Source organism: Embiotoca jacksoni, unplaced genomic scaffold, assembly GCF_022577435.1.
Source record: "Embiotoca jacksoni isolate LCO1_2020_lvr unplaced genomic scaffold, fEmbJac1.0.p SCAF_6, whole genome shotgun sequence".
In the NCBI taxonomy this organism is placed as follows: Eukaryota; Metazoa; Chordata; class Actinopteri; family Embiotocidae; genus Embiotoca; species Embiotoca jacksoni.
The window spans coordinates 9,804,703-9,821,504 of record NW_027185414.1 but is presented as its reverse complement, the minus strand read 5'-3'; positions in this window follow the sequence as shown (position 1 = coordinate 9,821,504).

Sequence of the window (16,802 nt, the reverse complement as noted above, 5' to 3'; positions counted from 1 at the left end):
GCTTAATATGCAGCTGAGGCTCATGGGATTGTCATTAGTTTTGCAGGTATTTGGTCACAGACCAAAGTCTTGGATAAACAGACTTTGACCTGGTGATGGCGCTCGACAAACATCAAGATGGTCCAGGTTTTGGACGTTCTCTGGGAACCAAGACTTTTAGTTTCAGATTTGATGCCAGTCCATCAAGTAGTTATTGAGGTATTTTTGGAGACTATGGATGACACGGCTGGAGACCAGGAGGCCAGGCACCTGCGATGCTCTGACTTGGTGTCAATGTAGATGGCTGGGGCAGACGACTCCGGATTTGGCCTCTAATTGGACATTTCACTGTTATTTTTTGGCTCTATGGTAGGGATGGGTCATGATTTTCAAACATTCATTCATATATTAAACAATAAACAAATAAAGTATCAGCGACCATCATACTTATTTCCCATTTTTACTGGCACCTGGTTGCAATGTGTTACTCCCATCAGAAGGTGGCAGTAATATATCTAAAAGCCAATTCAAAATTCGCGGTGTTTCCCTCATTCCAGTGAATGCGTTCACTAAGGAAATGTCACCACTAAGGAAATGTCACATGTGATTATTTCTTCCCATTTTCAGGTATGTTGTTGTTGTTTTCCAGTAGTAAAGTGACTGTAATAATTTCCCAATGAGTCCGAAGTGCCAAGAGAATGTATATGTAGTATTTTGAGTAAGATAATGCAGAGTTTGAGCAGTGTAAAGTGTATTCGCACATGTGAAGCCGCGCTCGTTAGCTCGGTTCAACCCTTAACGTCACCGAGTGATTCAGCCATTTTGTGAATTCACCTGTATGTAAAAGTGTTTAATACAGTTTGTAGCAGTTTCTGTAACAACTTTAAGACGTTTTGTATGAGCTAGTTCAACCACAGCTCCATGTAAATTGCCAGTCAAGGTATGTAATGTGAACTTTGTGCTCAGGTGTTGAATATTTTGTTAAATTTTATATTGTAAATGTATATTGTAAATGTATGTAATTAATTCCATGTGTTCACTGAGGAAACATCAGCACATCACTCTCCTGATTATTTCTCCCCGTTTTCAGGGATGTAACATTTGCTTTCAGTAAACAGCTCAGACTTTTTCTACCAGTGAAATTAAAAACATCCCCACAGCTGTGATGAAGCTTAATACTCAGCTTCAATTTGAGGATGGCTGCTGTGTAGCAATAATTGACCTGTAGGTGATAAATTATGACTCGACCAGGCTTACCTGTCGTTAAGTGAATCTGCCGTTAGATCCTGATCGATGCTGTTTCCGTGTTGGGAATAAATGAAGCTGCTGCTGTTGTGTCACGTGTGTAAATGTGTGCAACCCTCTAGCTTTGGAGACGCTCAGCCGGATCCTGCTTCTGTATGAAGCTGCAGATACTTAATAAACTCAGAGGAAAGACTCCTACAAACAGCTGGCACCACAAAACTAAACTTCATCCATCCATTATTGGGAAGTTCCATTAATCAAACCTGTTACAGACGATATACAATATACATGAAAGGTGTTTAGTAATTTTGGAAAGGTCTGTGTGTGCACCTCCCGTCAACTAAAGGCATGCAAGCTGTAACTTTTAGGCTCTTTGTAATGTTTATGGAGCAATATTTTGCCAAAATTGTAGCAGAAACCCAATGTTCAGACTGTCCTGTGAAGACATTTTTTTTTTTTTTTTTTTAAATCCAGTTTTACCGTTTAATGACGATGCATTAGCTTAAAGGAGGGGCTTTGATGCTTCTTCCTTCTGGGCATTAGTTTGGGCAGTATGAGACAGAGACTGATGGATGTTTCAGACCAAAAGCCTGAAAGTGTTATGTTGTTAATAGCAAACACAATCACTGGAGTGAAAATTCTGTCATTGTTGCGTATCCTTGCGCAGTTTGAACTGGTGTTTTCCTACAGGGTATATGGTGCATATCTGTGTTATAGACTACATGATTGAATTTAAATAAAAGCAGGACTATAACCACCTAGTCACAAAAGTGAAATAAAATGTCACACTGACCGTAGTTGCTCGCACCCACTGTCCTGTCCATTCATATCTAAATGACAATTAGGGTGATTGTGGACTGTAAAAAAGGATTTTGGAGGGTAGTAGTTATTATCCATGCAAATCTTATACATTCTACCCATCTGTATTTTGTCTGCAAGTGAAATATATAATAATGTGTAAATTATACCTTTACTACCTATTTGTTAGTAGTAAAAACTACTAAATATAAGAATAAGATATTAGCAGTGAAACGTGCGCATGCATCATTCAAGCACCAAGCCTCACTTCATGGGCGGGACTGTGGACTGTTGAGCTGCTGGTAAGGCTCCTGTAACATTTTTCTGTGTCATATCATGAATTCAAATGTTATCTTATTCAGCGATTAGATTCAGCGTGATTCTGTGTTACACTAGGAATTAAGTTTGCAAACTTCTTAAGGCACTGGTAGTAAATAATTAATAAAACACCAGGGTTGAACATGTGAGCTACTTAACCTTAATAATTCTAAAAGGTTGTAGAGAAAAAGGCCCAACATGTCGTAATATTTAACATGGGCGCGGTTTCAATGTGTTGCTTTCACTGCTAAACCTACTGTTAGGCTCAAAATATATATTTATTTAAATATATCTTTATTTATATTTTATTTTCAAAATATATCTTTATTTAATTGCTAGCAATTAAAGCTTGCTAACCAGCTACCTTGTTGACAGTAACCTGCTTTAACAAATGAGTGATTAGCGAGTGTGTGGTCGAGAGAGAGAGAGAGAGAGAGAGAGAGAGAGAGAGAGAGAGAGAGAGAGACCATGCATGCAGGTGGATGAGAGCAACAACGTGTTGATCAGAGCAGAGAAGGAATTAGCAGTAAAGTTGTGAAGTGGTAGCAAATATCCAGCACAGGTTTTAGTTTCCATGAATAAACACTGCAGTACTTTAGTGTATCGTTTAGTATGATAATGTAATTATACGTAGAGTTGTCTGTATTAATAACAAGATATGATGTTGTACACTGCAAGATAATTGTAATGGAGTGCATTATATTGAAATATTAAAAACCTAAATATTTAGCAGTCCAGTTCAATACCACTGCAAACTACGACCTCAATAATAAACATTTAATGAAATTAATACCTGTCCAACTGTGAAACAAAACCAAACATTATTATCTTTGTGAAGACAGAATTTACAACAGCACTGTTGTATTGGATCATGTTTGATTAGACACGTGCTGTGAACTGGCCTGTGTGTGTGTGTGTAATATATATAATGTATAATGTGCTGCATCATATCTTTATTAATACAGACAACTCTATACAATAACAGAATAATACTATATTAAACACAATACTATACTACACGTGTATTTGGTCTTCCGGTTGACAACACACTCCGTTACCATAAAACCTGTTTCACAATTTGTTGTATATATTTTGTCAGATTATTTAAATTGACAAGCTAATAATAAGCAAGGGACTTGCTTGAGCACTTTTAAAATGTCTTGTTTCTGACTTTCTTTTTCCTCCACAGTTGGACTGATATGAAGAACACTGAAGAGCATGTGAGGAGCCTTTACGTATCCCAGTTTTCCCAGAAGTTACAGGAACATCAGGTACCTGAACTGAACACAGACTGGGCACCATAAACTGATTGCAAATGATATTGAGGTCAAGCATTCAGGTTGTTACTATGCTTAAATTAAAACTGCATATGCTTCTCGGATGAACGTGAGGGCCACACCGACCAAACCATGAAGGTGCTTGTGATTCATCATTCTATGACCAGCAGACATGTCGATTGTGATGGAGGTTAACCAAATGCTGAACCGGTGTGGAAACCAAACCAACGCTTGTATGCTGTTGATGAGACTGATCTATGCCCTCGTCCATGAGTATCCCAAGAAGCTTCCGATTCTGGGTTTTAGATATTTTGGTCTTAGTTCCTACGCACATACGAACAAATTTCGAGACCCTTGTTTTCTGCTGAATATGCTAAGTTAAGAGAGTCCTTTTGTAACCTTTGTTTTTATTTTGAACATTTGGTTGAATAAAAAGTAATTGATGAGATCAACTCCTGTGTCTGACAATACTTTTGTAAGTAAAGTTTACCTTTCCTGAATAGAAGAGTTAAATTCAATTAATTACATTAAATTAAGAGTTTTTATTACTCCCTTTTTCAAAGTAATTAGTTGTGTAATGTATTGAGCGATATTAAGTGGACTTTACCTAATTTCTTTTAGTGTGTCATAGCTGTTTAATGTAGGTACTTTTTTACTCAAAACAAGGGGTGAAATTTACTAATGCATTATCGCTAACTTTAAGGCTAACCCCCTTCACTCTCATCAGCAGGATTTCATTGTTTTTTTTCCCCTGTTCATTCAGCTCAGGCAGTATGAAAAAAAACAAACCAAAAAGAACATTTGGGTGCTGCACCCAAGTGTTATAATGGCAGGGAAAACCCTGACAGTAGAGCTCCCTCACCAACCCTTGCGCCATTGATTTTATCCACTGCAACGCAGGGACTCTCAGAGCTGCTGGAATGATTAAATAATCTGAGCGTTAACCGGCGTGATTGGGTCCCTCATTAGAATCTCTCGTGTTCAACTTAAGACATTCACGTTTTTCCACAAGACAAGTTTTAGGAATGAGTTTGAAGTTTTGCTGTCTTTTTTTGAGCATCTAATGTAGTCAAATTATTGACAGTATTACGTTACAAATGTTAAATGTGTCATCATTTTCTGATGTCACATTAAAATGAGGCTTGAGTGAATAGGATGTCCCATTTTGTTAACTGCGTTTTACTTTGACTCCTTGCGTTTCTGTTAACGTGTTTATTAAAGTGTTCATTTACATGATTGTTTTTTGTTACAGGGGAGAGGGAAGTCTGGGCCAACTTGCTTGGCCTGCTGCCACCGCGACCCGATCCCGGATAAGCGGAAGAAGATGGATGGATGGATGGATGGATGGATGGATGTTTTTGTTTGTATATATTGCGATCCAATCACAAGAGGTCACTCAAGATATGTTGTGCAATTGTGTAGCCATCTGTTTAAAATGTCCTCAGAGCACACACACGGCAGAGAAATGCATAATGTGCTTATCTTGTTTGAATATTTCAGATGATTAATTCCAGGAATTTTAAACTTTCAGAATAGTTTCTAAAAACAGACCTGCTTCCTGTCCTCGCCAGAACAAAACCAGTCTTCGTGGATAGCATACACTCTCCATGAAGCCAAATTGTTTACAGTTCCAATCAAGCAAACATGAGAGTTGTCTGAGAGTATGTGGAACGTAATTCACCCAGCAGCAGACTACAGCTGCAGGCAGAATGAGTTCGTGGGTTCAACAGTATCCGCATCATTTACAGGTCAGAGAGACAAAGAGAGAGACTATTAAAGTAGACAACAACTTATTCTAAGCAACACAAACCCCCAGTAGATTAATCTCTCCTTCTCTCCAGTCCTAATTGGAGAAAGAGATGTCACACTGTGATTGCTATTGGAAATTGAGACTCGCAGTCGATTCTCATCATTCTCCCACAGCTGATCAACGTCTGACTGGGACGGTCTCATCTGATGCGTGCTTACTTATTGTAGAGCTCAATTAACAGATGCTAGGTACAATCTCCTGGGTAGTTTTACATAAGTTGTATTCATATTGTCCCTCTACCCCTCTCTTCCATCGAGCTAGTTATCCTCCTTGTTTCAAGCCTGTCTGTTTTGTTTGGTACAAATTTTGTCTAATTGTTTTTCATCCACAGTGATGGACATAGATTTAGGTTTTTTTTTAAAAAAAGGAAAGCAAAACCCCCATAATCCTAAAGTTGTGCACAAACAGCACAGGATTTTTGTCAGTAGCCCCAAAGAAAACGTGAGATAAAGCCAAGGTAAAAAGCAGTTTACTTTAAATGTTGAGAAATGCACCAAAATAAACCAAAAAAATGTATAGCATAAACTAACATAGGTCCGTTCTGATCCTTTGGAAAGCTGTGGTTCTCAGGCTTTCTTGCCGTGATAGTAACATGGCAAGACGCACAATATAATATAAGGATAATTCTCAAATTTATTTGACTTTTCTGAGTCCAGGGGGTAGTTGTCTCATTTAGGACTGTTAACTACTTGAGCTGTCTCCCGAAGGTGTTTCAGCTGCATTTATTAGATGTCCATGTTTGTCTGACGGACAAATACATTTCTACATTAATCAAGCTTTTTTTTTTTTTTTATAGCTGGGTTGGGCAGAGCTGCTACATCCAGGAATCTCCTGGGATGTCACAGTTGGTGGGGTATTTGAACCCTTCCGTTTCCCCGTAAAATGAGACCTCTGGTGCCGGTGCTAAGCTAGCTGGTTATTGTCAGTAAATTACTCCAAACTGTTGACTTGGCTGCTGGTAAACCACGACATCTTGTTTTCTACTCCTACTGAACTTGCAACGTGTTAGTGTGGTGGCTTTCTTCTGTGACAGAGCTGAGCTGTCACAAAACAATGCATTCTTTTTCAAGTAACTCATCCAAAACTGCGTGTCGCTGACTAAAAAATTCCATAGTTACATGTCAAATGTCAATATGAATTCTGCTATTGTGTTTGAATGAAGGGACAAGAGGGGAAATTCTGGCAATGCAGCAGTCCAGTTTTTGTCTCATTCCCACATGAAAAGTCTACCAGAATAATTAATGAGCCAGACACCCGGGGCAAGATTAAAAAACTAATTTGGAGCTCCAGTCTGCGGAAATATGACCACCCCTGGATTATATTACCAACTGGACATTGTGATTAAATTCAGTGCTGGTAACCTGCCTCACAACTGCAGACGTGGATGAATTTGTTGGTACCCTTCCACGAAAAAGAAGAACCCACAATTTTCTCTGAAATAACCTGAAACTGACAAACAAAATTGGCATCCTTCCTTGTGTATTTATTAAAAATCGGACTTTGTTTTTGATTCAGTAAAATATTTTAAATAATGAAATTGGCATTGACAAAAATGATGGGACCCTAAACCTAATTTGTTGCACAACCTTCACAGAAAGTCACTGCAAACGGTCATGGTCTCGGTCTACTGGTTCTTTCTATTGTTCAGTTTGCTTCCTGTGTCCTTAGTTTCTCTCCCTCCATGCCTTGTCACCGGCCTGCAGCAGCCACCTCACCTGCTCCCAGCTCCCCAATCAGCCCCAGCTGTAGTCACTCACTGATCAGTGTGGCACCGTGTATATACTCCCAGTTTTTCACACTAGTGCTGTCAAACCATCATGTAGTACTCCGCTGTTTGGACTACTCCTGGTCCCTACCAGCTCCTCTTGTGTTCTGTTTTTTTTTTTTTTTTTTTTTTTTTTTTTTTTTTTTTTTTTGGGCTCCTCGTGTTTTGGCAGCTTCTTTTGTGCTTTAGCTGAGGTAAAGCTTGTTTTATGTTCCACCTCCTGTGTCTTGCGTGATGCATCGGGGTCTTCAACCTCGTCAAACATAACACAAACAAGCAGGTAGCTGTCAATGAGACTTCAGCAGCTGTCAGCAAGTAGTTTGGTCCACTCTTCCTGAACAAACTGCTCCAACTGTCTGAGTCTTCTACAGCAGACTACATGTTTCATTGCTTTGGATGTTTGATAAGATTTGGCTCAGGACACATAGATGGGCACTAAAATAGTTTTGTTCTTGGTGATTCTGGCTGTTCGTTTTGTGTCATTATCATGTTGGGAGACCAGTCACTTGCAACTGAGACGGAGCTTTCTGACATTAGGCAGCACGTGTCACTCAAGAATACCTTGATTATCTTGAGAGTTCATTGTGCCCAGCACAGATTCAAGGTGCACTGTGTAAGATGCAGCCAAAGACATGCTGCAATCAGACACTGATGTTCCTAGACTTTAGACTGAAGTTTGTAACTCTTTCGAAATGTTCCTCGACTGTCTACTCTTCGCATCATCCTTCTGTTCAATCGAGGGTCCATTTTTGTCATGCGGCAGTGTCTAGAGAGGTTAAGTGTTGTCACACTTATATCGCGCTGCTTGGAGATTGTTTTATAGCCCTTACTTTTAACGTGCTTCTCTGTAATTTTCCTTTTGATTTACCCCTTTTTTTGCATCTGCATGTTCAAATCTGATCAACCAACACCAAATATCATCACTTATGGGATAGGTAATGGGAAGCAAAATGCAACGTAGCTCAAGGTGACAAAATGGGGTGTGGACTTTATCTGTTCCAAGAATAAAATGAAAACTGTTCCCTGCACTTGACCTTAGCTCCAGCGTAAAGGGTAGACAGGTGGAATATTTGAATTCCTATTATTTCTGAAAAAAAAAGGAGTTATTTCAAGAAGGACATTTATGCCTAACAGACACTCTGGGCAAACAGCCAGCTGCAGCTCAGGCTATCTGAACGATAACCCGCCTTTTTGTGAGGTAATTGACTGTGGATGACTATTGCAAGGATGCCATTGACTTGACTACCATCAATAGAGGCATTTTGTGGAAAGTATGTTCACACTAGTGAGCACACACTCGCATGCACACACAGAGAGAGAGGGCACTGGAGACTGCACATCTAAGAGATGGGAATGTAGAGACCTAGACAGGGTCTTTGTGGCAAATCATTATATATTAATGCCCGAGTCTGATTCACACACAGCATTTGATGTCAAAGCACTCATGCGGCTTTGGGGGCACGATGGCTTTTCAGGCCGAGTTGATACAACTGGTTTTTATCTGCGAGGTCAAAAGACTGGGACCAACATGTCTCTCTGCTGATGATTTTCTGCGTAACTTCTGCTTTGTAGACACTCTGCCCTTTAGCTAGCTTATCTCAGGATCTGCTGGCTGGCCAGTCAGGCTTTGAGCAAGTCTTTTGAGTGTGTATGTGCAGATGGCAGCATTGCACTGGGTTAGATTGATGGAAGAATGCATAGCTAATCAGAATAATCAGTCCCTCTTCTCTCTCGTTCTCATGCTCTGCTCGTTACTATGCAGGATGCAAAGAGCTGACCCTCAACATGCCACAGAACAAGGATTATCCCCTCAGGGGTCGGCCTCTCCAATTTACTGCCTTTTCTCCTCTTCCTCTGCCCTGCTAACAGGCCTATATGTGGATAGCAAGCGTTAGAATAGAACCGTAATTGAAAGAGAGTGAAGAGTGTTGACTGCTTGTTTGTTATCAGCGAACAAGGGCAGAGTGAGAGGTCATCAGAGACAAGGCAGGGGTTAGGGCATGGACAGGGGAGAAGTGACTGTTTTGTTAGGCCAGACTCCTCTGCTGTCAGTGTGGGCAGAAAAAGCAGAAAAGCAATTTGAGGAGCTGCAACTGATGTGGTTTCTCTCAGAGTATGTTTTTTATCCTGGCAAAAACAGACCTGATTCATATTTGAGTTGTCTGTGTGGAGATCCCCCACGCTGCACTCAACAGTGCTGCACTACCCTGCTTATTGCAAAGATAACCTGATTGGATTGGCCCAATTTCCTCTTTTCATCTCTTTACATCAACCAGCTGCTCAGAGATATACTGATTTAATTTTTTTTTTTTTTTTTTTTTTTTTTTTTTAAATCTCTTGGTCTATTGATTGCTTTGGTTGTATAATTAAAAAGATTTAAAAAAAAAACTTAGATTGACATGAGGATTTGGACTGAAGATGTATGTAAAGCATATTATTTTGAGACGTTTGAATGGTAACCTTTATCCCTTTGATTTATTTTCTACATTTAATTGTCAAGCTAAATGAACCCAGAGTCAGTGCACAGTTGGCAAACCGACAGGGGGGGATTGGAGCAGGCTGGCCCCAACCATGAGATGAGTGTAGCAGCAGCAGGAGGCTGAGCAAGTTTACAGAGGTTATTGTCAGATATGCTTCCTTTCTTGTTGTTGGCAACTGAAGACATTAAGAATGTTGTAGCTTGTTTGTAGCTGTCACAATAATATGGCTTAAAAGTGAGTAAATAATCAAGACCGGAGGTTTTCAAACTGTGAAGCATGGGGCCACAGGTGGGCGTGGTGCAGTGCAACCTAAACAGGAACTGCTGACAGTTACATTTAATGGCACCAAGTCCCAAAGGAAACCAATTATAGTTTATATAATGGGGGATCAAGTTGATGCTAATTGACATGGCAACATGTAGGTGAGGGAAGTCATCTGTATGTGGGTGTTGTTTAACTTTTGTCTGCAGGGTGGAGGTAGAAAGTGTTATAATAAATACATCCTACCTCCTATAAGTTCAAGTAAAATAAATCCAAACATTTCTCTCTGAATTCTATGTAACAATAAAGCAACTATGTTAATTTCAAAAGCAGATCTTGTAATGATATTAATGTCAGCACTAGTCTTACCATTAGTAGTCAATCAGTAATTAACATTTTGGTATGATGCTATCACACCCCTTTGATTGTTATGTGGGTTACAAGTTGATAACCCTTTTGCTTTGCTATTTTAAGTTTCAGGTAGCAGAAAAAGACTTCATATCTACAGTGACTCTCGGCATAGAAGCCATTTTCAGACATATGGGATTTACACGTCAAAGAAAGGAAATGACTTGGTTTTAAAATTTGACGAGCAATTAAACTTTCCTACTGAACAAGGAGTGAAATACACACACAAACTCCAGAAATAAGTCCTTGAGTACTTGTAAATACAGACTTGGATGGGAATAAAATATTTGATCCCCCCCCATTGTTAGTTTGCAGCAGTTTGATCTAGCAAATTACCTTCTTCTAATAAAAACTCAAAATTGGAAAGAGTCAAGGAGAGAGTAAGGAGAGAGACTGTAGAGCTGGCATTATACCACTGTTGCAGTAATGATTGTGTTTGCCGGTGGCCAAACACACAGAGCGCTGCATGTTAGCGGCAAAGAGAGGATAATAGCACAGAGAATTATTAGACAGATCCTTGCGGTCTGTGTTTGAGTCAATTCTTTCGTTTTATTACACACTGCAGGGGGTGGAGGAATAGGGGGAAGGAAGGAGAGATTTAAACAAGTAATACTGCATTACACGCATTAAAGGGTGACAGTAATTACTTATATCACTCAAACTGAGGCATTAAGACAGCAAAACACACAGCTGTGTGGCCATTTTCATTCGTTTCCTCTTTTCCCACCTCTCTCCTTTCCTTCCTCCTCAACCCCTTTTCCCCCCTAATTCTTCCTTTTTCCTATCCTCTCCTGCCTCCGTCCCTCTTCTCCCCTCACTCGCCTCTCACTTCGTCTCGCTGTGTCTTTCCTCTCTTCCTTATCAAGGGCGGTGGCGGCTGCCTGGGTAATGAGGATCAGTGTTGTTTTAAACATGAAATGGTGAGGGGGGGCCCCGGCGGGGCGGAATCAATAAGAGCCATTACCTCTCCTCTCTAATGATGCGGCCACCCCCCTCCTCTCCTCTCTGCGCACACCACCCCTTGTCTTAGCCCATTTCTACTCGCTATCCGATATCTGATGAGAGGAGGTTATGAATTATCGAATCCCAAGGGCAATGTGCCTCGCCGCCAATTACCAAGTGAAAAATGACCCTTTCTTGGGCGTGAGTGTGTGTATTTGCACGCAGATGTGTGAGTATGAGGTGGGTGGAGAGTTTGACACGGACCGGCTGGTGTCGCACAGTTGTGGACAGCTATACCTCCTATGTCTGTGCCCCCCAACACACACACACACACACGTCTGTACATTGTGACTAATGATGACCATGTTTTTTTTTTTTTTTTTTTTTGGAGGCTGTATTGGTGCAACAAATGATCCATCAGCTTTAGAAGACTACAGAATGTATGTTGTTGCAACACAATAGAAAGCCTTTTTGCTGCTGATCAGTTTTTGCATAAGACACCATAGCTTGAACAGGGAGCAGAGATTAAAGCATACTATTTTGGTAGACTTTAGTTATTAGCCATCTTTCAGTGAACTGTTTTCAAAGGCTACTGTAACCAGTCTGTTCTTTATTTTACTATTCTCTGCACTTTTGATCATTTAAAGAACGAGATAATAGTTTGTATCTTCAAAATAGTTTCCCTGAAACTTCATTAATGAGAGAAGTCCATCAATTCATCTATTAGCCCTCAGGGAAGATAGTTTACAGAGCAAAAGGTAGACAAACAATAACCCTCTTTGGCAAATTATTTTCAGTAAGGACAATTATGGAGTCCTTATTCATGTCCAGTGCCAATATTCAAAACCCATTACAGAACTGGTGTGTCATCAATTTAGCTCAGTGAAGTTTAAGGCCATGAAGATCCTTCACCTTCCAAATCTTATCCATATTCTGAACCCTTTTTTTGTTGCCCTGTGGTCAAATATTGTGTAAACAATCAATCGGTTTCATTAGCAGTGAAAGTTAAAATATGTTATCAGTGAATGTAATCTGGCTTTGGCACAGAAATCCATTTTGGATGTTTTGCTGAGCTAATGGATTCACAATCAGTCTACGCGACACAAAAGAAAGAAAATGAAGATTACTGTATGTGTGTATGAAAACACTGAACTCCCTCTGTAGAGGCTTGCACATTCACCCTCGCAGAGAATTATCCTGAAATTTAAAGGACACGTGCCATGTAATGTGTTTTCTAAACGTATATTTTTCGGACATCTCTATGGATAACACAAGTAGATGAGAACATAATGCATGGTTATGGATGGCTTCATGCCCCTGTAAGCTCCCCCTGCTCCAGTGTCCTGGATGTGTTAGATGTTCCAGAGTCTTTATCGCAGCAGCAAATGTCACTGAGTGTACAATAGCAAGCATGAATATTAACAGTAAAGATGCAACTGAATGTAAAAAGAGTAAATTAAAAAAAGAAGTTGGTCATGGTGACTGTTCTCGCAGTACATCTCTTCCAGATTGAGGTTTATGTCCAAGAAAAGACATGACTCATTCTGTTTCTCAATGTTTATCCTCATCACCCTGCAGGTTGTGGCATTCTAGAGATGGGTATATTCGCTGGAAGCATTCGACTAAGGTTGTCTGCTCTGGATGTCAAACATCAAACTCTCTGTTGACAAAGCTTGCCACTGGTGATCTGTAGATGGACCGTGTGCTCAGTGCTTCGCTGTTAAATGACTGCATAGCTGTAGTCGACTTTTGACATGTTGGCTTTACCTGTTCACTCATTCTTTGAACGAGTTTCACAACAAACTTTTTGACGACTGTAGTCTTTGCATGTTTTCTCTGTTTTGTTGAAGCAACTAATATCAAAGCATCACATGCATTTTTACCAGATCATGGTAGTAAAGTGTTCGTCTTCTTTTGTCAATTAATGGTGGTTAGCAAGCAGCTTTAAGGTAACCTTCTCATGGGTAAACAAGACAACAGTCGTGTAGTTTAATTTCATTTTTTGGAAAATGCTGACCCATGATACTGCATAGTATTCATTCTCTGTGTATTAGGAAAGAAGTAAAAGCATGTCCCTGGATCCTTAAACTCCTCCTTCTTTTAAATGTCTGATATTAGTCGTCTTCTTTCTCTCAGGGAGTCAGAATCCTCTCTATACTCTTTGCATCCTTGTCTATGCAAGGATGAGTTATGTTGAGACACACACACACACACACACGCACACAAGCACACAAGCACACATGCTGAACACACAATGAAATTATCGGCAGTCTCAAGTGTATCTTTTCTGTCCATTTAGCCGTTTCTATGTGGGAAAGTGCTTGGCGCTGATATACAGCACTTTGAGCTTTGATTGAATTACACTGATGGGAACATCAATTACAAAGCATGGTACCAGAATTTTTTTTAACTAAGCACCTCAGATCACATTACAGTCTGTGATGCTCTCATCGGGTGCCAAAATAATAGCCTTGGCAGATAGTACATTTAAAGGCAGCAACAGGGATTTCACTTATCTCGAGATGGTAATAGTTGGGAATTTGCTCATAATAAGCTCAGGGTAACAAGTATTCCATATTTAGGTCAGGCATTTTTTTTCCCCTAAAGCTCCACTAAGTCTTCCTACAATTACTGTAGTTTTCAGATAAATAACTACAGCCCAGTTAAATGCCACATTGAGCTTCACTATTGCAAGCAAGGTGTAGTCTTTGTCCACTTCACTGATATATATTTTTTATCATCAAGTACAGTTAGGCATTTTGTTGTTTAGGTACACTCAAAGAAAAAAAGACTTTGAGGCTTGGGAATGTTAACAGGCAGACAGTCCCTCCTTTTTATTTGTTGCCGTTTGCTGCCCTGCACTTGTACCCATTTGGAGTTGGGTTCAAGTGCTTTAAAGTGCTTTCTTCTTAAACTGCAGTCGAACCAAATTACACTGTAGTTGTAGGGCTTTATTTTCTTTATTTGAGACAGTAGCAATTAAATTATCACCGTAGTTCTGTTGTTTCTATTAGTTTGGTAGTACAGCTTTTGTTTCAGTTGATGTGTATTTACAAATGCAGGCATCTAATGTGTCTCCAGTTTTCTTAGAGTTAGCGAATAAATTACCCTACTTTAGAGACTTTTGGGATTCTGTAATACAACCATTGAATTTTCTGAGATTATTTATTTTTTGGGATTTCTCCCTTGAAATGACATTGGAATTCCCAGATTTTAATTAAAGATGTCCATACCTGGCTACTCTAGGCTGAAAAGCAGAAAAATGTAAAAAAAAATAAATAAATAAAAATGTGTACATAAGGTGGTTAAACAAAATTAAAATAAGGCTTGTAAACTGAGTAGACTAATAAAATTAGTAATACACCGGACAACAGAGCACTTACTAGAAATTGTATGACTGTGACACATCTCCAGCAAGTTACTAAAAGGTGGGAAGTGCATCTGTGTGGACGGGCATTGCAATCAAAATTGTGAATTTTGGCATGTGTAGTATTTTGTTGTCATCTGCATTCCCTTCGTTGTTGCCTCACTGTACCTCCTACAATTATTGCTCCTCACAATCCTTCTGCAATTCTTTAAAAAAAAAAAATGGCTTCATGGAGTTGGATGAATGTGTGTTTGTGTGTTTGTGTGTGGCTCCCACCCAAGGTTGTTCCTACAACATGTTGTCTTTTGAGATCCATTGCCTTAAGCAGCAATGATGCACTCTCAGCAAGACCTGCCAAGACTGCTGGCTGTAACCCAAGAGGACAGGCAGAAAAGGAATGAAGGAAAGAGACAGATACTTGAGCCAGATCCCATGATTTTGTTTACTCTGAATTAAAGATTCATGTGAATTGAGAGCGCTAAGTAATTACTGGGTGTCTTGATTCTGTTGAGAAATGTCAGATGAAAACCCCCAAATGTTTACTGCTGACTGTTTCCCAGAAATGATTGAAGTATACAAATGTTACCACCATGTTTGGCACAGAAGAATCTGTCTTAAAAGTTTGCTCTTCTAAAAACTTTGTTCCCAGTGATCATGATTGTGATTCAGTAATATAACCAAACAGCTTACCTAAAGTCTATTCTAAATGCTCTTCATTTTGTGGGCTGCCAGAATCAACAACAGTTCAGAGTACTAGTTTGTGAACCAAGAAGCTTGGAAGCCTGAAGAAAGTTTCATCAAAGTTTGCTGGTTCTAATTCCAGACAATCTCAGGGAGTATTGGCACCTGAACAGAGTGAGAAATTTGCGTCGGTGTCTCAGCTACTGATGTGTCTTTGAGCAACTGCAGGTGGACACTTTCTGTGCTGTAAACAGGCATGCTTTGTGTCTGTGTGTGTCTGCATGTACTTAAGCACAGGTAACTGAATCCGTTGCAGATAACCCCAAACAGAAAGTTACAACAGGTAGTGATGATTCATGCAGAATGTAGGTAAATTACTATGGAAACAATGCAGCTCAAATCATAGTTCACACTATTTTTATATCTGACTTCAGACATATCAAAACACACAAGATGGAACAAATGGGAAATTAAACTCAGACATTAGGTTAAAATACACGGAAGAACTAGTGTAACTAAAGAGTGAAAGCAATGCTGGTTTACTCAATTTGTTCTACATTTTGTTCAGGGGACATTAATGTTGCATTATGTGAGAACATACTGTAAAATAGATTGCAACATTGTTCTGTCTTTTTGCAGCATAAACATTACAACACACCCAATGTCTTGAAACGGCAAAATCCACCCACTCACTACTTGAAGCAGATGAAAGAAAACATTAACGAAACATATTCATCTGCAACCCATCCTCAAGGTTAAAGTGTGGATTTATTAATTTGTCACATCAAGTTATTAGACTAAGCAGAGCCAGACACATCATAAATGAGTTGAAAAATGTGGCTGTTATCAAGTGTTATACATTGTCAGGCTTTCGAGCATCTGCTTCTAGCCTATGATTGTGACCTTGTTTTAATTGTTTGCAGTGGATTCTCAACATTTCCGTCCTTCTTGTTCTTCTCATCACTCAGCCAGAGATGGAGGCATTTCGTTCTTATTTACACATGCATATATATATGCATATATTTCTTTTTTTCTTTTTTTTAAAGAGTAGACATTGTGCCTAAGTGCTTCATTGCGTCGATAAAGTTTCTGAAATTAAATAGCTGTCCCTTTGTTCCAGTAACAGATTGCTTGATCTGCTCTGATAAGCAGGCTGTTTGATTTTTTTTTTTTTTTTTTTTAAACGTGTCTATTTCACTCTATCAGCGACACAACCGAGGCGCTGCTCTGTGATAAACCAACATCCTTCGTGGGGAGGTCAAAGGCCCTTCACACGGGATGCTGATTTCACACCCTATCCCCACACACTTTGCCAATACACACGTCATACAATCGCACGTGCGTAATGGTGATGAGCTGAAACACGCCCTCCCGTGGCCTCACTGGGAACCCGCGTGAACGACTGTGTTGCCTGTGAGTGGAGGAACAGAGCTACAGAGGGAGGTAGTGTAAATGTATGCGAGAGAGACGG